The sequence below is a fragment of the Odocoileus virginianus genome, chromosome 5 (assembly GCF_023699985.2).
Source record: "Odocoileus virginianus isolate 20LAN1187 ecotype Illinois chromosome 5, Ovbor_1.2, whole genome shotgun sequence".
NCBI lineage: Eukaryota > Metazoa > Chordata > Mammalia > Artiodactyla > Cervidae > Odocoileus > Odocoileus virginianus.
Window position 1 is genome coordinate 67,816,430 of NC_069678.1, and position 22,793 is coordinate 67,839,222.

The 22,793-nt window shown below is 40.7% G+C and overlaps 1 long non-coding RNA gene and 1 other non-coding gene across 2 annotated transcripts in view; both read left to right on the forward strand.

The window, feature by feature from the left end:
• Positions 1-22,793, forward strand: part of LOC139035066 (uncharacterized) — a 73,026-nt gene that overhangs the window by 15,375 nt on the left and 34,858 nt on the right. The window lies entirely within an intron of this gene.
• On the forward strand, positions 13,094-13,165 carry TRNAR-GCG (transfer RNA arginine (anticodon GCG)). Its single transcript has one exon. It is a non-coding gene; the product is annotated as a tRNA-Arg (tRNA).

Here is a 22,793-nt window from a genome sequence, read left to right on the forward strand (position 1 = left end):
CGCCACATTCCTGTGTCCATGGAATTTTCCAGGCAGGAATACTGGAGTGGGTTGCCATTTCCTACTCCAGGAGATCTTCATGACCCTGGGATCAAACCCATGTCTCCTGGATCTCCTGTACTGGCAGGCCTACTGTAGGGTTATTAATTTTCTAATGTTTGGCACATCATTTACTACTGTTTAAGGCCCAGAGTCTGTGGAAAAACATAATATACAAATGCAAATTTTTGTTTGGAAGAAAAATAACCCCAAAGGTTATGCTTTCATTGCCCTATAGGATGTTAACCGGTTTTGTCCAGTTTTGTGTTTAACTGAGTAATCTTATCCCAATGTACTTTCTTCAGTGCGTAAAACGTGTCTCACATGTTTTTTCAAATGACTTTTCGTAATCTGCTGGCTCCTTTATTAATGAGTTAGAATACTCTTGTGCTCACTTTGTAATTGTTGATGCTCTTTTTTTAAAGAAATTTGAGATTTACAAATAGTTGACTTACAATGTTGTGTTAGTTAAAAGTGTACAGCCAAGTGACTCAGTTATACATATATACATATATTCACTCTTTTTAAGATACTTTTCACATATAGACCATTAGAGAGTATTGAGTAGAGTTTCCTGTGATCTATAGTAGATCCTTGTAAGTTATCTATTTTGTATATAATAGTATGTATATGTCAATCCCAATCTCTCAATTTATCCTCCCACTTACCCCTAACGACCATAGTTTGTTTTCTACGTCTATAACTCTATTTCTGTTTTGTAGATAATTTCATTTGCACCCCTTTTTTAGATTCCACATATATAATTGTTGATATTCTTAAAAAAATTATTCTTTGACAGTCCACATTTAATGCCAAAAATGATCGTTTTCTGATCATTATTACCACATAACAAATTACCCTAAAATTAGTGACATAAAACAGCAACCATATAATTCCCTCCCAGTATAGTGGGTTGGAACTTTGGGAAAGGCTTACTGAGAAGCTTTTGTTTGGGGTCTCTCATGTGGTTAGAGGCAGGGGTCTTCTGAGGCTGTCGGCCACAGTCTCAGTTGGTCTGGGTGTCCAGGGTGGCTCATTGCCAGGCTGCAGTTGCTGCTGGGTGCTGGCTGGGCGCTCAGCTGGAGCTGTCCACAGGAGCCCCTGTCCATAGCCTCTCTAGCATGGTTGGCTTGAATTCAGACTTCTTAGAGGGTGGTTGGCATCCCCGGGGCAAGCATTCTGAGAAGACCCGGTAGAACTGCGTGGCTTTACTGACCGACTCCGGAAAGTTGATAGCATCATTTCTGCGACAACTCATGAGTCAAGGGAAGGGGACATAGACCCCACCTCTTTTTAGGCAGAGTGTCAAGGAATTTTCAGACTATGTCTTAAAAAGTGACATGGGAAACCTCTTTGAACCTCACAGTGGGAAGGAAACTTACATTTGCGCTATTACATTAGCAAAAAAATGACTGTGGACAGAGAGAACAAGAGAAGGCCAGAGAAATAGAGGTAGGAAATCCAGAAAGGAGGTTTTGTGCTACTTGAATTAAAAAGTGATTGGAACTTTATTCATTTAGGATCGTAAGAGAGGAGGGAAAAAGCACATGAGTGCAAACTAAGTTGCTTCAGTCATGTCTGACTCTTTGTGACTTCATGGACTGTATAGCCCGTCAGACTCCTCTGTCCATGGGATTCCCCAGGCAAGAATACTCGAGTGGGTTGCCATTTCTTCTTCCAGGGGATCTTCCCAACCCAGGAATCGAACCCTCATCTCTTATGTCTCCTGCGTTGGCAGGCCTGTTCTTTACCACTGGCACTACTTGGGAAGCCCCTAGAGGCACATGTTAGAGAGAATTCAGATTAAAAATTGAGAAGATGTGGTAGCTGACTGGCTGAGATCTGCCCTATTAGCTTTATAGTAAAGAATCTTACTCCTTTTTTTTTTTTTCCTTTTTTGATGCTTCTAAGCCTCACCCTCTTCTTCTCCCCCACCTCCATATCTGGGCACGCTGATAAGAAAGTCCAGTACTCCCTCCTTTGGCACCAGTGGGGAGTTAAATGATGCATGGGAGCCCTCACCCCGTCCTCACCCCGCAGCCACCATAAAATCCCAACCAAGTTTCCTGCCCCTGCCCTCACTCAAGCCATTTTTGGATGTGCTTGGCAGCCACTCTGATCGCCCCGGAAAGTCTCATTATATGAGTAATAAATTATATGTCCCCTTTGTATTTAATAACACTTTTACTCTGTGAACAGTGTCGTCACACTGAGAACCACCGTTTAAGTAGGGGTCCATCCCTTGTCCTCAGACGACCATGACATGGTTCCAGTTACAGAAAATATAGCTCCTGAATTTAAAAATTAATAAAGCTTAGCATTTATTGCCTTCTATATGCTGGGTGCTAGGAGGGAGGCACTATTATTATCCCCATTTTACAAGTGCAGAAATGGGCAAGAAGAGAGCATCAGGTGGTGGGGAGAAATTGACTCAGATAACCTTACTGACTTGAAGTTTGGTTGGGAAGCTGATGGCATTGCTGACTAAGAGACAGAGACTTGGAGAGGGTCCACTTCTGTGGGAAGAAAAGCTCCATTTTAGACGCATTTAATTTCTGATGAAAGGGGATGTATAACTGATGATGTCCTTTGGCAGTTAGAGATAAGGAATTTACTGAGCACCATGTAAGTGCCAGACTCTAGGTAGGTAACCAACAGAGCTCTGGTGAGAAAATGAGAATTGTAGAGTCACCAACATAGTGGATGCTGAAGCCAGAATTTAGATGTCAAGAGAAAGAGCAGAGCAGAGCAGAGGATTATGAACTCATGTTTAGAGCATAGGAGAAACAGAAGGAGCCAGCAAACCGGATAGAGAAAGCACAGTGGTGTAAATGTAGTGGGGTGTCTGAGTAGGGTCCAAAACACTTTTTTTTAAGTAAGCTGCCGTTTTAAAATTGCCTCTCTGCCTAGGAGAAAAGCCTGGACAGCAGTGGAGTCATCTTTCTTTGATCTGTAAGGTGTCTCTTCACATGACGGCCCTTTTTAGTTGCACATACATAAGGCAAGTGGGCACACAGTGCCTAAGGGAATTCTGTAATAAAGCCTTTTATTTGTGGCTTTGGGAGGCTGCTTTCCCTTCATATTTGAAGAAAATCTCTTGGATGGCTATCGAAATATTTGCATAGAGACTCAAGGCATTGAGACCTGAACTTTCCTTTGGGTATTCAGCTGTAGTATGGACTAGAGACAGCCCAGCTGAAGTCTGCTGGCAAAAAGGACAGTGAGAGTTGCTTAAAAAAAAAAAAAAAAAAAAATGAGCTGCTTGACCTCATGCAGCTCAAAACCAGAAAAATAAACGACCCAATCAAAAAGTGGGCCAAAGAACTAAACAGACATTTCTCCAAAGAAGACATACAGATGGCTAACAAACACATGGAAAGATGCTCAACATCACTGATTATAAGAGAAATGCAGATCAAAACCACAATGAAGTACTATCTCATGCCAGTCAGAATGGCTGTCATCAAAGTCTACAAACAGTAAATGCTGGAGAGGGTGTGGAGAAAAGGGAACCCTCTTACACTGTTGGGGGAATACAAACTAGTACAGCCACTATAGAGAATAGTGTGGAGATTCCTTAAAAAAACTGGAACTAGAACTGCCATACGACCCAGCAATCCCATTGCTGGGCATACACACTGAGGAAACCAGAACTGAAAGAGACACGTGTACCCTAATGTTCATTGCAGCACTGTTTATAATAGCCAGGACATGGAAGTAACCTAGATGTCCATCGGCAGATGAATGGATAAGGAAGCTGTGACACATATACACAATGGAATATTATTCAGCTATAAAAATAATGCATTTTAGTCAGTTCTAATGAGATGGATGAAACTGGAGTCTATTATACAGAATGAAGTAAGTCAGAAAGAGAAACCCCAACACAGTATATTAATGCATATATGTGGAATTTAGAAAGATGGTAACGATGACCCTATACACAAGACAGCAAAAGAGCCACAGATGTAAAGAACAGACGTTTGGACTCTGTGGGAGAAGGCGAGGGTGGGATGATTTGAGAGAATAGCATTGAAACATGTATATTACCATATGTAAAATAGATGACCAGTCCAAGTTCGATGCATGAAGCGGGGCACTCAAAGCTGGTGCTCTGGGAAAACCCAGAGGGATGGGGTGGGGAGGGGGGTGGGAGGGAGTTCAGGATGGGGTGACACATGTACACCCATGGCTGATTCATGTCGATGTATGGCAAAAACCACCACAATATTGTAAAGTAATTAGCCTCCAATTAAAATAAATAAATTTTTTAAAAATCCATGAGGAAATTTCTTGACTGATTATTGTTACTGTTGTTTAGTTGCTAAGTCTTGTCCAACTCTTTTGCGACCCCATGTAGTGTAGTCTGTCAGGCTCTGTCCATGGGATTTCTCAGGCAAGAATATTGGAGTGAGTTGCCATTTCCTTCTCCAGGGGATCTTCCCGATGCACAGATCTAACCTACATCTCTTGCACTGGCAAGCAGATTTTTTTTTTTTTTAACCACTGTGAAATAGGGAAGCCTATTCTTGACTGATTATCCGTGTTCAATATCAAGCCCTCAAAGGTACAAAGGGAAGATCATTTCAATCAACTGTGTGGCCTCTGATTCTGCTGGTGGAAATGCCTTGAGGATAGTTGGAAGCACAGATGTGGAGCAACCATGGCCAAGAATAGTATTGAGAAGACAGTGTTGTCCTTCCTTAAAAAAAAAAAAAAAAAAAAAAAACACCTCTGAAGCTTTGAAAGGGTCTGAAAAAGTAAGAATGGCACTAAGGCAGGAGGTGAACATGAAGGTGACTAGGCAGGACAAGACTGTGATGATGACCCCATGCAGTAGTGTCAGAAGCTAGAAAGCAGAGCCACTCATACATGGATTAAAGCTTCCTTTTCTTCCTTTGAGAGTTATTAGAAATAGCCTGAGTTTGGATGAGGAAAACAATTCAAAGAGAAAAAGCAAAATGAGAGAGGGAAGCCAGAGTCATGCTCATCAAAATGTTTAACCATGAAAATATGACCTTAATTGCAACCCAGGTTATGAAGCAACTAATGCATTTATGAGGACAAAGAAGGCATATTTATAATCACCCTGCTTCCATGCTTTGAATACTGATTATGCACAGTGTTTTGCACTGTTCCTGATACATAAAAGTTGCTCAGTGTATGGTGACTGTGATCAGTAACATTATTATTAATACTAGTATGTTGTTGGTTAAAGTAGGTATGAAAGTACAGTCCTGGTAGAATATTAAGTAATGATGCCACGGTCATCAGCACAGTCATTACAATCTCGTTCCTTAAGTGAACTCTGACCAGGGTGTGAAGAGCTATTGTTTGAGATAAGGAAGGAAAGGCTGCTGCAAAAGCCGTTGTCACAGCAAGCGGTGACCATCCTTGCAGCTGAGACCTTAATGAGAGGAGAGGCATGTTCCTCACACTCTAAGGACAGTTATTAACCAGGTTCCCAAGTAGCAGCAGGGTATGGCTTTGTCTACTTAATTTTTTACCCTCCACACAAGCCCAATTCTGGGGGATTCTGCCGAGGGAAAAAATAATTCCGTGTAGAAAGAGGCAGTCTGATAAATCTGTAGGTTTTGAAGGGGAGCCTTCATCCTTGTAGAGGTGTCTTCTCCCCCTTCTCCTTTTTCTCATCTGCCTTCTCTGTCTCACCCTCTTTCTCCTCCTTGACTTCTCTGCATCCTAAACGCAAACCCCATATTTCTTCATATTCCCATCTATGTGATCTTGGGAACATTTCCCCATCCCACAGATGTTCCACCTACAGTGACACTGTGGTTAAGGAGTTTTGGGAAACCCAGGATCCCAAATAACTATCCTTCCTAGAACTTCACAGTGCAACTCACCATGTGGAAAGTGCTGAGAAATCCTGTGGTAAAGTCACCCTTTAACTCTGGTTAGCCAGGGCTTCCTCATCTTCTTTGCTCACAAATGCAATCATATTTTTTTGCAATACTTATTAATAACCCTGGAGAAGGAAATGGCAACCCACTCCAGTATTCTTGCCTGGGAAATCCCATGGGCTAAGGAGTCTGGCGGCTTACAGTCCATGGGGTCGCAAGAGTTGGACATGACTTAGTGACTAAGCCATAACCACATTAATATCCCTCATTATTAGACTCCAAGGGATTTGGATCAGGGCATTCCAGGAAGAGGGAAGAAGTGAAAAGGCACAGCAGTGTGAAACAATTTTGTTTGATGGTGTGTGGTAGGAGGAGGGCTGGGGAAAAATATTAACTAGTTGTATATGCCTCGTGTTTACAGAAAAGAAGAGAGTGCAAAGAAGGACCTAGTCCTCAGGAATCAGTTTCATGAAGGTGCCTACAAAGGCTATTCTGAAAGCAAGTAGGGAGGAAAGGTGGAAGGAAATTACATTGTCCCAGCTCCCCACTAAGCCTCATCCGGGACTATATCATGAAGGTGAATTGGAAGACTGTGACTGATGTACGTGGCAATGAAATTAGAGAGGAGAACTAAGTTGTAAGCTAGATATTTGAATTTTATTCTCAGTGGTGCTTTTCAGCTTTTGTCTCATCATGGGGCACACAGAAAATTAGAGCATATTTTATTTCCTATGGCACAGTAGAGTAAATGGAAGAAGATGCCTATTCCAAGGATGGAGGGACTCTATAAGTCATTTGTGACACAGCAGTGTGCCCTGATGCTGTTCGAAAGTGCTGTTCTAGGTGATGGGAAGTAATATAAGAGCTTTAGGTAGGTAAATGACCTGGTTAAGTTTGGATAAAGAGATAACCTCAGTGGGCTTTAACCAAGACCCAGGAACAGATCAGAAGCAGATGTCCTTCTAGTTGCACAAACCTGACTTGCTTCCACCATGACAGGATCTTTTACATACATTTCCTTCCATCTAGAAATGTTCTATCATCCCAGGTCTTCACTTTGTTTTGTCTACTCATCCTTCTGATCACAACTGACACATCACTTTTCCAAGGAAGCTGTCCCTCTTTCCTCAGAGTCAGGTTTTCTTTATCACATCTTCATATATATTTTCCTCCATGCCACTAAATTTAATTGACAGCTGTGTCTTTCTGTTATTACACGGTCAACTCCTAACTAGACTATGTATTTGTAACATTGCTTCCCCACCTGGTAAGGCCTCCCATCTCCATATCCTCAAATCATAGCCATCCTTCCAGGTCTATTTGAAATTCTCTTTCCCACCAGTCTCCCCACCTGGAAATATTGTTACCATTCTTCTCTCAGTTCAGTTCAGTTCAGTTGCTTAGTCATATCCGACTCTTTGCGACCCCATGAACTGCAACACGCCAGGCTTCCTTGTCTATCACCAACTCCCAGAGCTTACTCAAACTCATGTCCATCAAGCATCAAGGTGATGCCATCCAACCATCTCATCCTCTGTTGTCCCCTTCTCCTCCCGCCTTCAATCTTTCCCAGCATCAGGGTCTTTTCCAATGAGTCACTTCTTTGCATCAGGTGGCCAAAGTATTGGAGTTTCAACTTCAACATCAGTCCTTCCAATGAATATTCAGGACTGACTTCCTTTAGGATGGACTGGTTGTATCTCCTTGCAGTCCAAGGGACTCTCAGAAGTCTTCTCCAACACCACAGTTCAAAACATTGATTCTTCAGTGCTCAGCTTTCTTTATAATCCAATGCTCACATCCATACATAACTACTGGAAAAACCATAGCTTTGACTAGACAGCATTTTGTTGACAAATTAATGTCTCTGCTTTTTAATATGCTGTCTAGGTTGGTCATAGCTTTTCTTCTAAGGAGAAAGAGTCTTTTAATTTCATAGCTGCAGTCACCATTTGCAGTGATTTTGGAGCCCCCCAAAATAAAGCCTGTTACTGTTGCCATTGTTTCCCATCTATTTGCCATGAAATAATGGGACTCGATGCCATGATCTTAGTTTTTTGAATGTTGAGTTTTAAGGCAACTTTTTCTTTCTTTAAGCCAAATTTTCTCTTTCACTTTCATCAAGAGGCTCTTTAGTTCTTCTTCACTTTCTGCCCTTATGGGTGGTGTCATCTACATATCTGAGGTCATTGATATTTCTCCCAGAAATCTTGATTCCAGCTTGTGCTTCATCCAGCCTGGCATTTCACATGAGGTACTCTGCATATAAGTTGAATAAGCAGGGTGGCAATATACAGCCTTGATGTACTCCTTTCCTGATTTGGAATTAGTCTGTTGTTCCATGTCCCTTTCTAACTGTTGCTTTTTGAGCTGCATACAGATTTCTCAGGAGGCAGGTCAGGTGGTCTGGTATTCCCATCTCTTTAAGAATTTTTCATAGTTTGCTGTGATCCACACAGTCAAAGGCTTTGGCATAGTCAATAAAGCAGAAGTAGATGTTTTTCTGGAACTCTCTTGCTTCTTCAGTGATCCAGCAGATGATGGCAATTTGATCTCTGGTTCCTCTGCCTTTTCTAAATCCAGCTTGAACATCTGGAAGTTCACTGTTCACATACTATTGAAACCTGGAGTGGAGAATTTTGAGCATTACTTTGCTAGTGTGTGAGATGAGTGCAATTGTGCAGTAGTTTGAGCATTCTTTGGCATTGCCTTTCTTTGGGATTGGAATGAAAACTGACCTTTTCATTCCGAGTCCTGTGGCCACTGCTGAGTTTTCCAAATTTGCTGTCGTATTGAGTGAAGCACTTTCACAGCATCATCTTTTAGGATTTGAAATAGCTCAGCTGGAATTCCATCACCTCCACTAGCTTTATTCTTAGTGATGCTTCTTCTCTAATCATCTCTAAATATGGTTTCTATACATCTCTGATTGCTTTGTAGAACAGACATCAGAGAAATTCCTGCCTACTCCTAGTTGTTTTCTGGAACTTGCTCTGATTGTCCTCCAGCTCCAGTCAAATAGTTACTGTGGGACCTGCCATGTGACATGAGTGTGACTCTACCCAAGACTCTAGCTCTAGGGGTGAGCAAGGCATATACCTGAACTCTGGGCCAATGAGCCCTTACTTTGGGATTTTTAGATTTGCTTTAGAAAAAGTTCTTTCAACCTGTCTCATTAGCTGAAGCTCCAAGATGTATGACTCTGGACCTCTAAAGGGCTATGGTTTTGCTTTGTTTAAATCATGGGCTTCTAGTAAAAGAGAAGAATGAGGGTGTACACAGAGAGAAACAGAGACAAGATAATATCTCACCAGTATTGGAGTCTCTGGTTCTAATAGTTCCTGGGCTGCAACTATATCAAACATTTGCCTAGCCTTAAAGCTGTGAGATACCTGTGGGTGTGTGTTAAATGGCTTCAGTCATGTCTGACTCTTAGAGAACCTATAGACTGAAGCCCACCAGGATTCTCTGTCCATGAGATTTACCAGGCAAGAATACTAGAGTGGGTTGCCATGCCCTCCTCCAAGAGATCTTCCCGACCTGGGAATCTAACACATGTCTCTTGTGTCTCCTGCCTTGACAGAAGGGCTCTTTACACTAGCACCACCGGGGAAGATACTTCCAATAATTCTCTGGCTTTGTCACCAAGAATACAAACTAATTAACACATCTTGATCTCTTTTGAGAGCTCCCTGAGATGGGATTTACTGCTTGAATTCAGGACAACCAGGGTAGAGAACGTTAAACTGCAATGAAGCATCTCAGATTTTAACATATAGTTTCTAAAATATGTTTATCTGAAGTCTCCAGTGGGAGAGAGCACGATATAATGGGAAGATTATGCACTTTGAAGTCAGACTTGGGTTTGAGGCCAACTCTGTATTTCCCAGTAGAAATTGTTACTGTAGACAGTTGACTGCACTGCTCTGAGCCTTGTCAAATGGAGATAATAGTACCCACATTAAAGAGTTATTATCACATGGTGCAATGAATAACGCATTAAAGGACTTGACATAGAATCTGGTTCACCATAGGCACTTGGCATTCCACATTTCACTGAGTCAAAGATGCTATCAGATGTAATAGGTATCATGATTTGGGGTATCACTGAAAAAGGAAAAGCCAATTAATCTGTGACATGACATTGATGATATAAGGCATTGTGATTTCAGAACTTTTAAATTGTAAAAAAAAAAATGTGTCTTAGAATTGATGAAATGCAGTGTATTTATTCGGCACAGATAATATGAGCAATAGTGTTAGGCCCTGGTGATATGAGTGAACAAGACTGATATAGCCCCTCAAGATGCTGGGATCTAATAATTAATACAATTCAGATTTTCAAAAGGACTCACAATAACCTTATATGGTAAATTCCTGGCTTTCAAAACTGCCTGGGACCAAGAAGTAAAGCAGGAGAGAAATACTAGACTTTAATCCTCTTATATGTTGTTAGATCCTATAGCAGTTATATTTTCATGCTCTGCATACAATCCAAAACAAATTGTCTGCTTACAATTAAAATCCTGCTGAGTTTCCAAGAGCCTGGCCCCCAGGGAGCTATTTGAACACCACGTCTTATCCACAATGACGCAATTCTACTTTTAAGGGACAATTAAGGGGTTTCCTTGTAAGTCAGGCCAGACTTTCCCCAAAATACATGAAGGAAGTGCCTAGAAAAGAAAATTTGAGGCTTGTTTTCATACTGTCATTTAAGAAAAACAATTTCCAAAAAGGACTGGATTTTTTTTTTAATTAAATTTGGAAGGCTTGTACTTTTATAGCCCTTTGCAGCCTTTTAGTAGAAGAGAACAGAGTCCCTAAGGAAACTTAATGTAACAGTAACCAAATGTCCTTGTTAAGCAGCCATTTATTGGTCTATTAAATCTGATCTGAACTGTGATATTTTGTGGTAAATCTCTTCTCCAACATAAATTGCTTAAGATGGGCTCCTCCAACATAAATTGCTTAAGATGGGTAGATAGGCATCTACCCCACTAGAGATGGCTTCAGCATCATCCCAGAAAAGACAAATGTGTTTGCATCTTCCTGGAGAGCTCTTCCAGTAGGGGAGATCTAAAAAGAATGTTTTCTTTGTCTCTTTTGCTTAGGAAGAGTTAAAAATAGTTTTAGAGATCATTCAGCCCAATTTTACAGATGAGATGGAGACCAACAATTAATTATTCATTATAGGCTAGGTGCTATCTTAGACCCTGAGGTTGGAGAGATAAATAAGATATTTTCTCTGCCCTCAAGGTACTCGCCATCCAGTGGGGATAAGAGATAATTAAATAGAGCAAGGTAAATGCCAGGCAACAGAGGGAGCCCCCCAAATGAGGGCTGGCAGTTGGGAGAGGAGAGGAAAGGAAAATAAGGAGCCAGGATTCATTCAGAGAATTTAAATGTAGTGAATAGTCTTAGAGAGTGACGAGAACAAGCAAAGGACTTGGGGGCACCTGGAGAATACACTCAGTGCGAAGCTAGCATCTCCTCTAGAGCCAGAGAACAGGAGGTAGAGATAGTGTATTACAGTCTGATAAGAACTGGAGCCTTGGAGAGCAGCCTTTCAGTAGGGGCTTCAGCCACAGAGAGTCACAACAGCTGCCAGAGAAATGGCACCAAAGCCAGGAAGAAATGCCCCAGCCTCTCTCTGCTCAGTTTCCTAATTTTCCACTGGTGCTTCCTAAATTTCCATTGTCTGAATCCAGTGGAAGCCAGATCACAAATGTGATATAACCTGACAGAAGCAGCCTCTTGAAGCATAGAGGAGGGCAAAGCAGAGCGGAAAATAGGTCCTGGGAGAGGGTAAATGGAGACTAACCAACACATCTGGCATTCAGGTTTTCTCCCATGTAAGTGTACATGTGCATACACACACATTATTCATTCATTTAGCAAATAATTTAAAGTACCTACTATGAAATAATAGAGATAAAATCTGCTGAAGACAGTTTACTTAACTATGGAGATGAAAAGGTAAACTAAATAAATACCACTTTACCCTTCGGGCTTTCTATCTAGTGAAAAAAAAGACAAAATAAATAATTCATAAAGCTTAATGACTATTATGTTAAAGAGAGGTCAGGGGGCTTTGGGAGTATAATGAGTGGGAAAGTAGCTAATCAAATCTGGAGCCCATAGAATATTCCCCTGAGAAAGTGACCTTTAGGTTGAGACTTGGGGAAAAATAGAAGTCAGCCACCTAGAGGAGTAAGTTCCAGAGAGAGGAGTGTTCCTCGTGGAAAGAGTGCAAAGGACCAGAGGCAACGGTGGGCATCAAGTTCAAGGGTCTGAAAGATGTTCAACATTCTTTGACCTTGGAGCATGAGGTACTGAAAGATGAGACTGAAGTGACAATCAGAACCAGATTGTTTGAGGCTGCTTGTTTCCAGATTTTGATCCTAAAGGCAATGAGGAATTACCTGAAAGCTTTAATTAGGTTTTCTCCAGGTTTGAAGGGTCCCTCAGATGTACGTTTCTGTTGGCCATCCCGACTTATGGGGACATGGGCATGGGTATGCTCAAAAGATGAGTCCTAAGGACAGTAGGAGCCAGTCATTGATAACAATCAAGAATGTTGTTTCAGGTGGAGGGAAGAGTACATGCGAAGGCTCAGAGACAAAGCAGAGCAGAATCCAGACCATTAAGTCATTTCTACTGATGGAACATTGACAGTAAGTGAGGAAGTTGGTGAAGTGGTGGGACAGGTTAGAGATGACTGAGCTATTATACCCTTCGTCCTGTGCACCCTGAATTTCAAGGCCTTCAACCCTCTAGTTGCCACTAGTGCTTATGGTCGATACCTGGTACTGGAATTGCTGAGCCCAGGGGTAGACATATGTTTCATTTTTAATAAAAGTTCTCAAGTTCTGTCTCTCTCTTGTGCTAATTCCTGTGTCTAAAATCCTCTTTCCACCATCTGTTGAAGAAAGCTGCTTGATAGCAGTTGCAGAAACTGAATATCAGGAGTGCCAGGGCAAGACAAGAGGATGGCCAGCAGGCAGTAGCCAATTTGGAGCAGGACTGGGGAGGCAAGTCAACAGGAATAGGACTTGCAATGCAGAGCAAGTACCAAAAGTGCTGATGGTAATTTCAAGATGGAGTCTTTGAAGCATGGAGCTTATGAGAGCAAGTTAGTTTCAGATCACCACATCCAGTTGACTTCTTCAGGGTTGTTTGGTACTCACTTAGCTTCCCTGGTGGTTCAGATGGTAAAGCATCTGCCTGCGATGCAGGAGACCCAGGTTCGAGCCCTGGGTTGGGAAGATCCCCTGGAGAAGGAAATGGCAACCCACTCCAGTATCCTTGCCTGGAAAATCCCATGGTCAGAGGAGCCTGATAGGTTGAAGTCCATGGGGTCGCAAAGAGTAGGACACAACTAAGCAACTTCACTCACTCGCTCAAAGCTGCAAGTCTCAGTACTTGTTACCTAACCACACTGCTCTGTTCTTTCCTTTTAATCTGCTGCAACACCTGAACATAATTTTCTTCATTAAATGGTGTGACAGGCCCTGTTGTAGTCTGGTGAATGAAATGTAAACTGGTACAACCATTTCAAAGAAATTGTGTGACACGTATGGCAGACCTTTCATATGTCAATATTCTTTAGTCCAGGGGTTGCCCTGATGATAATAGGTAATTGTGCCATGCTTAGTTGCTCAGTCATGTCTGACTCTTTGTGCCCCCTGGCTCCTCTGTCCATGGGGATTCTCCAGACAAGAATACTGGAGTGGGTTGCCAAGCCCTCCTCCAGGGGCTCTTCCCTACCCAGGGGTCGAATCCAGGTCTCCCACATTGCAAACAGATTCTTTACCATCTGAGCCACCAGGGAAGCCCAAATAGGTAATTATTAATCATTAATTTTATGTGTCAACTTGACTAGGCCAGAGGGTGCCCAGATATTTGGACAAGCATTCTGGGTATTTCTGTGAATATGTTTTTGGATGAAGCTCACATTTAACTTGACAGATTAAGTAAAGTAGTTTTTCCTTGCTAATGCAGTGGGCCTCATTCAGTCAGCTGAAGGCCTGCATGGAACAAAAGGCTGAGGACCTTCTGCCTGACTGCTGTTAGCAGGGGCATTGCTTTTTTCCTGCCTTTGGATTCAAACTAAAGAAACATCTGCTCTTACTAGGTCTCAGGTCTGTTGGTGTTCATGCTGGAACGGCACCGTTGGCTCTCCTGGGACTCCAGCTTGCTGACTGCAGATCTTGGACTTGGCAGCTACCATAATCGCATGAGCCAATTCCTTTAAAAAAAAATAAAAAGGAAAACGAAAAAAAATTTTTTTAAGTCAATCAGTGTTCTATTGGTTCTGCTTCTCTGAAGAATTCAGATGCAATTATCAAATACTTAGTATGTACAGGCGATGTTTTAAGTGAGTTGCATATTAGGACAGTTACATCTCATTAAACCCTATGTGATAGATACTGTGATTATTGCTATCTTATTGGTGAGGAAAAAGGTAAGGAAAGTAGAGCAGATATACCATGCCCACACTTGCACATCTGGTAATTTGCAGAGCAATAATTTAAACTGAGGCAGTCTGACTTCAGAGCTGGCATGCTTAGCACCATGCTTCATGGCCTTTCCAATTTATGTAGATAGGTATAGGGGTTAAGATGAACATGCAAAAATATGCAGTGGCATATTATTTATCCTAGGAAATATTTTAGTACTTTTTAAATGTATAGTTGACTTACAGTATTGCAAAATCTTAAGTGTTTAGTTCAATGAATTTTTTCATACAAACATAGATCGTATAACTGCCACTCACATCAAGTGATAGAACATTCCTATATCCCAGTGGTCTTCTGCTTTCCTCTTCCTCTTCAATAACCCATACCCAGAGGTAATCACTACCCATGTACATAGATTGATTTTGCCTATTCAACAACTTCATATAGATAGAACCATATAGTGTCTTCTGTGATTTCTTTCATTGCTTTATGTTTAGAAAGTTCATCCATTTTTGTGAATATAAATAGGAAATGGCAACCCACTCCAGTACTCTTGCCTGGAAAATTCTATGGATGGAGGAACCTGGTAGGCTACAGTCCATGGGGTCGCAGAGTTGGACACTACTGAGCGACTTCACTTTCTTTCTTTTTTCATGTTACTGATTCCAATTGCACTGCACACATTTTCCCAATGTTTCACAATCCATCCTCCTGCTGATGGACAATCATGTTGTTTTTCCAGTTTGGGTCTATTATGAATGAAGTTTCTGTAAGTATTTTTGTACATGTCTTTGATGTATTTGTGGGCTTCCCTCATAGCTCAGTTGGTAAAGAATCCACCTGCAATGCAGGAGAGCCCGGTTCGATTCCTGGGTCAGGAAGATCCCCTGGAGAAGGGATAGGCTACCCACTCCAGTATTCTTGGGCTTCCCTTGTGGCTCAGCTGGTAAAGAATCTGCCTGCAATGTGGGCGACCTGCGTTCGATCCCTGGGTTGGGAAGATCCCCTGGAGAAGGGAAAGGCCACCCACTCCAGTATTCTGGCCTGGAGAATTCCATGGACTGTATAGTTCATGGGGTCACAAAGAGTCAAACACGACTGAGCGACTTTCATTTCACTTAGTGTATATGTATTTTCATCCATATCCTGCATCTTGGTTTTCATTGATACTGAAAAACAGTTTTCCAAAGTGCCTAAACTAGTTTACAATGATACCATTAATGTATGAGAGTTCCAGTTGTTCCACATCCTTGATTAGCCTTGATATAGCTAGTCATTAACTTTAGCCATTTTGGTGGTTTTATGGTGGCATCTCATTGTGGTTTTATCTTCCCTTATGACTAATGAAATCAAATACTTCTTAATGTTCTTGCTATTTGAATAGGCTTTTTAGTGCAGTATTCCAAGTATTTTTGCCTTCAAAAAATCAGGTTGTCTGTGGTTTTTTAATTCATTTTTGAAAGTTCTTTACATATTATGAGAATGTGTTTTATTTGTTGGATTTGTGTGTTATAAATTATAGCTTCCAGTCAAACTATGGCTTATTTATTCACTTTTTGATAAACAGAAATTCTTAAAATTAGTATAATCCATTTTATAGCAAGTTCTTTTGCATCCTATTTATTTTGTGTCCTTTAATATGTATTAAAGTCAGGATATTATTCTTCTATATTTTATATCATAAGCCTGATAGTTTCAGCCTTTACATTGAGATTTTTAATCCACTTTGAATTAGTTTTTGTGCATCCTTTGAGGTTGAGATCAAAGATCAAAGTTCAAAAAATGAACCATAAGGATATTCAATTTGCCTTGTACCACTTGTGGAAAACTTGCCTTTTTCCTACTGAACTTCAGGGTTGTAAATCAAGTGCCCATATATATGGGGATCTATTTCTGGATTCTATATTCTGTTTCGTTGATCTACTTTTCTAACTTAGCACCAGTGCTATAATGGCTTAATTAATGTAGTTTTATAATAAGTCATGAAGTCTGTTGAGATCCTTCAGCTTTGTTCTTTTTTAAAAAAGATTACTTTGATAGATACATTTTTTGATGTCCAATAATGAAGAAATGTTATAGCACTCCTATAAAAATGCAGTAGTATGCATCCATAAAAGTCAAGATTATAAAATTTTAAATGATGTAGGAAAACACATAAGAAATAATACTGAGTCAACAGAGAAGGACATAAACTTGGAAAACCTGTATGATCTCAATTATGTAAATGGAAAATACATTAAAAGAGGATGAAAAGTAAATATGCCAGCATGTAAACCATGACTGTCTCTTCAAAGTGAAGTTTTAGATATCTGTTCCTGTTTTCTTGTTTGAGCTCAGACCCATTCACCACTTTTGTATCTTCATCGTAGTATAAAGAGCCAAGCCTTGCAAACTACTTCTCATAATCACACATTCTTGCTTTCTGTCTCTCTGTTAGGACTGGACAATGGAAGGCACTAGACAGAGGTGGGGGGTGGGAGGCAGAGAGAAGACAGGGCATTTCTCTATGCCCCTCCTCTGTCTCAGGCAGCATTTCCAGGTGGCAATGATTCCACAATTGTTTCATCTAACCCTGGCAACCCCTCCCTCTGTGCGGCTCTGCTTCTTAGTTCTGAGACCATTTTTTTCCTTTGTCCTGCCATCCTTAAGGTGACAATGGGTTTCTGCTAATTTCTGGGTTACTCCTCTATCCACTGTTTGTACCTTTAGTTCTCCCAAGACACATGAAATGAGTTTCTCCTATTAAATTTCCTCTATTGAATTACATGGCCTCACTTCTGTTTTTCTAACTGGACCGTGACTGACCTGGTAATTATTATTTTCTTAATGGTATTCTTTTACATTTTTAGAAATTTGCTCAGCTATACATAGATGGCTGTTATAATTTTTTTCTTCCAGTTTTTACTCAAGATGCTAGAGAGGGAATCAAACCTTTGGGCAATTTAAAAATTATTGAGGGTCTGCTGTGGGCCAGATACAAAGCTATCAATGAATTGGCCACAAATGATTGTGCTAGGTGCTATGGATACAAAAGCTACAAAAGATGCTACACTTGGACCAACTTGATGCTAAAACTCTTGTGATCTATTTTTCTTTGTTTCTCACTTCTATAATCAGAAAGAGTAGAAAGTGTATTACATAGGAAATAAACAGAATAAACACATTTATTTTTTGAGCAGAAAGGATAAACCAGATTTGTTTGGATCTTGGAATCATATAGAAAGGGCAGGCTTGACATGCTGATTCTTAGGAAGGAGTCTAGAGACAGGATAATCTGAACTACAGAAAGAAGGATTCAGAGGGAGAATATGAATATGAAGTGTTTTTTCTGCATTGGCTGAGTTCTCTGAGGGTTGAACTGGAGACAGAGCAGTGCCTTCTTCCCATTATGTCTTTCTGCTTATATCTTAACTATCCTGTCAACATAAACCCCTAAGAGTCATAGGCATAGTGTCGCCGTTTGGTTCATTTGTCTTTCAGAAGCTAGGGAAAGGTAAACTGAAGTCTACAGATCAACAGAAAAGCAGGGTCTGGAAGTAAGGCATGGCCAGGTGGGTGTTTCATCAGGGGTGGAGTCATATGGCGTCTCTGCGCTCTCCACGCTGGACATCTTGGGCAGGACCTTAGGACTCGGTCTCTCCCTTTCAAAATCACTTACACTCAGAGAGACTGTGTGTGTGTGTTAGTAGCTTCAGTCCGACTCTTTGCGACTCCATGGACTGTAGCCCATCAGGCCCTTCTGTCCGTGAGATTTCCTGGGCAAGAATACTGGAGTAGGCTTCCATCTCCTCCAGGGGATCTTCACCACCCAGGGATCAAACCTGGGTCTCCTGCACTGCAGGCAGATTCTCTACTGCCTGAGCCACAGGGTGATGTCTAAAGAACCTGGGATTTGGACTCAGAATACTGGAGTCTTGGTTGAGGCTCTTTAACTCTCTCTCTCTCTCTCTCTCACACACACACGAGTATGTCATTTATTCTGTGAACCATAGTTCCTCTATCACTATAGTTGGGGATAATAAAACCCACCTAACAAGGCAATTTGTAAATCAGATCTTCTGCTTTCCATGATTTAATAGCTCCTTATCTCCGTGTGGTGGCGGTGGCTTCCCTGGTGGCTCAGCTGGTAAAGAAACTGCCTGCAATGCAGGAGACCTGGGTTTGATCCCTGGGTTAGGAAGATCCCCTGGAGGAACTGGCTATCCTCTCCAGTATTCTGGCCTGGAGAATTCCATGGACTACATAATCCATGGGGTTGCAAAGAGTCGCACACGATTGACTGATTTTCATTTTCACTTTCCCTTTCCATCTCCCCGTGGAGAGTCCATTTTCCTTACTGTGACATATGAAGCCTTCGTCTCACTCTGTACCGGCTTCTCTCTTTTCCTATCACTGTCCTCTGAGTCTTGATGACTTCCCCATACCTAAGGGCTGGCATGTTTCTCTCAGTGATTTCCACAGCCCTAATTCCTTTACTACACAAATCATTTTCTCTCATGCAAAACCCCTTTCTCTATGATCTGGATAGCAAACTTCTCCTCTTACTTGAAAACTCAACTCTTCTTGGTTGTCTTCCCTTTGTTCTGCAGGCCTAATTAAGTACTTTTGGCCAATCCACTTCATCTGTGCAAACCTCTAATAGTAACTGTAACTGTTTATCTGTCTTCCCTAAAGGACTAGGAGTTCCCATAGTGTAAATTTTTGTATTCTCTGAGACTAAACCATTAGTTGCCCCATAGAAAGTGATGAGTAAATATAAACCAAATAAATAAACACAATTTCAAGAGTTGAGAGGTGAAATATTTCTGGTGAGGTGTCAGGAAGTAGCAGAAAGGCTGATGAAGAGGCAAGATGCATTCTGACTCTGGTCTCAAATCATTCAACAACACTGTCTCTCTGGGTCTTGGTTTTCTAATCTTAAAGCAAAAATATGGAACCAGATGACTTTCTTTAAAGTCCCTCTCAGCTCAAGTATCTTCTTCCTGTCCTTCCTTTGTGTAACACAGCAGAAATTCTAGCTCTTTGGCTAAAGGATCACATCTGATGGCAGTTAAACATAATGAAAAATTAAAGTACAACTGACAAAACTTTGGTATGGGGGAAAGGTGTTGTATTAGACAAGAAAATCTAATTTTAAGTCTTATCTCTGCTACTTCCTAAGAATGATACAATTTTGCTTAGATAAGTCATTTCTTTCCTGGGAACTTTATCTTTCTTATTTGTAATGTGGGGTAGAATAAAGGCTCCACAAAATCCATATTAAAATTAAATTAATATATTTTAAAACTCTAACCCTCTCAACCAAACAACAGAGTAGTATTATTTTGATTATTACCTCTCTCACCAATTTGGGACCTTAAAAGATCTACCTTGAAAACCAGAGGAGCTTTTTTAGATGATTTCTTAAAATGGATCATTGATGTTAAATTACTGGCCAGAAATTTGCACTCTAAATTTTGTAGTCAAAGCGTTTTTTACAGTGTTCACCCTGCCAACTGTTTCATTGCTCAGCTGCAGCCCTCAATTGCTTCAGCTTTGAAGTTAGACATGAATTAAACTGTCTCTAGCTTCAACATTTGGAGGGAAATTATTCAGTGGTAAATTGTCTCATAAACCCTGATCAAATGTACCATAAAACCAACACAGTAGACAATGTAAGCTGTGTAATAATTTCTCAGTGACACTGGATGGAGTGTGGGGGCTTCCAGAACTCAAGAGAAGTTGATACATATCTCCTCAAATAAAGCAGTTTTTCTTCTTAGCTGTTACTCCACTGAGAATAAGCTGTCAATGGCATATGTCGGTATGCTTGGATATCTGTATATATTAGTTCATGACCCATATGATTCAGGCACCAAAAATATAAAACAGTTCATAATGTTTTCATGATAATGAGGATTGAGAAGCAAATGGTTTTCTTGCACCTTTCACCCCAGGTTTTTCTCAGAATCCAACAATTGACCTATAGCTAAACTTTCTGGATAATATAGAGGATACAAAGCAGATGCTCAGTTGTCTACATGGGCTGTACCACTCATCACTCCTTGTCCCTATTAAGGGCACTGAGAAGCATCGGGCCAGATGGATTTGAGAGTCACAGAGCACCACCCTGCAATTTCTGCCAAGACTGTAGAGTTGTAGGGTGGGGAGAAGGAAATGGCAAACCACTCCAGTGTTCTTGACTGGAGAATCCCAGGGACGAGGGAGCCTGGTGGGCTGCCATCTGTGGGGTTGCACAGAGTCGGACACGACTGAAGCGACTTGGGAGCAGCAGCAGCAGTAGGGTTCTGGAATGACTTCAGAGAGGACCTGGACTCCAAGGAAAGAGACCAGATGACTTCTTCCCTTATCTCCCACCCAACACAGCCTTCCAGAGAAGTGGGAGAGAGAAACGCTTTCCAGAGAAGAGATGTGGGAAGAAAGGGAAAGATGTGGGAATCATTTTACAGTTTGTCAAGATACAGATTCACGCAGGACCTCCTTAGCAGTCCAGTTGTTAAGACTCTGTGCTCCCAATGCAAGAGACTCAAATTTGATCCCTGGTTGGGGAACTAAGATGCCACATGCTGCATAGTGTAGCCAAAAAAATGCAGATTGATTCTTTTTTTTAAAAAAAGATATAATTTGTATAACTAGTATTTTCAGCAAAATAGCATTGAATGTATTACTTGACCAGTACTGCTTTCTATTAGTGATTCTGTTTTCATATACAAAATAAGTAGTAATATATGATGGTGAAGGACTCAGACCCTGAGATCGGAGAATTTGGAGCCAAATCCTGATCCTGCCATTTATTAATTCTGTGACTTTGAACAGGTTACAATAACTTTGGTGATCTCAATTTTCTTATCTCTAAAGGGAGATAATCTGAAGACTAACCCTATAGGGATGTTGTGATGCTTAATGGAATACCACCTGTAAGGCACTTATAAGCATGCTCAGCACTTAGACTTTCCCAGTGCATGTTAGCTGCTTATTTCTCTGCCTTATGATCTTCTCAGGGGCAGAGACTATGGATTCATTCATCCAATAAACAGTTTTTAACCATGTGCTGTGCGCCAGGAATGGCAAAGATGGGTAACACACCAGTGCTAACAAGGGACTCAGCATCTAGTGAAAACAAATAGTTATCTTTCTACAAATACTAAGATAAGTACTATACCACGTATGTGGGTGATTTTAAGGGACCCTAGTGTTGTAATGAATAATTCTGCTCAAGAGACCCAAGTAAGACTGAGTCTTGAAGTTTGAAAAGCACATGCCAGATTAACAAGGCAGAACATTCTAGGGAATGTATATTTTCTCTGTGTTAGAAACTTGAATGTATCTGTGTGTGTGTGTCTGTCTGTGTGCAAATGCATATATATTGAAGATTGAATATATTTCAGTCATAATTATATATTTGCTGATGTGTCACTTTTTATTCTATGTATTTCATTAGGTTTTAGGTAAATACAGGTTTATGATTTTCCATCTTCTTGGCAGAATTCTTTTAAATTATTATTTCGTATTCTTTACTTCACTAATCCCTTTTTCCTTAAATTGTTTTTGGTGTAATTCTAATATTGCTGTACCAGCTTTATTTGATTCATATGTGGCTTTTAACTCCTGTTTCATACACTTAGTTTTGATCTTTAGGCCACTGTGTTTTGGCTATGTCTCTTTGATGAGGCATTTAACAGGATGTCTTAAAAGTCCAATGTGATAATCTCTAGCTTTCGGCAGAGGAATTTAATTCACTTATAATCAACTTTATTATTACTTTTTGTATATATTTCTACCATTTTTTGGGTAATTTTCATTTCTCATAGCTTTTAGTGGTTCTTGAAGCAAGTATCTATAGGTAATAAATGCTCTAGTTTTTTTGTGGGTCTGAATATGTCTTTCTCTTACTCTTTGCTATGGATTGAATTGCATCCTCTCCCCCAATTCATATGATAAAGCCCTAAACTCCACTACATCAGAATATGACTATATTTGGTAATAGTGCCTTTAGATGGTTAAGTTAAAATGAGGCCATTAGTGTAAGCTCTTATCCAATCTGATTTCCCTCTATGAAGAGAAAATTTGGACATGCAAAAGAGACACCAGGAGTTTATGTGCCTGGAGGAAAGACCATGTGAGGATGTAGCATGAAGGTAGCCATCTGCAAGCAATGGAGAGAGGCCTCAGAAGAAATCAAATCTGCTAATACCCAGATCTTGGACTTCCAACCTCCAAAACTGAGAAAATAAATTTTGACTGTTTAAGTCACACAATGTGTGGAATTTTATTATGGCAACCCTAGCAGTATACTAATATACCTTTGCTTGATAGTCACACAGGGTATAGATGTCTGGGTCAGATCTTTCCCCCATCAGCACTTTGTAGGTATCTGTTGAGTTCTGGCAGAGATTGCTGCTGATGAGTAACCTGCCATGTGCCTCACTATCAT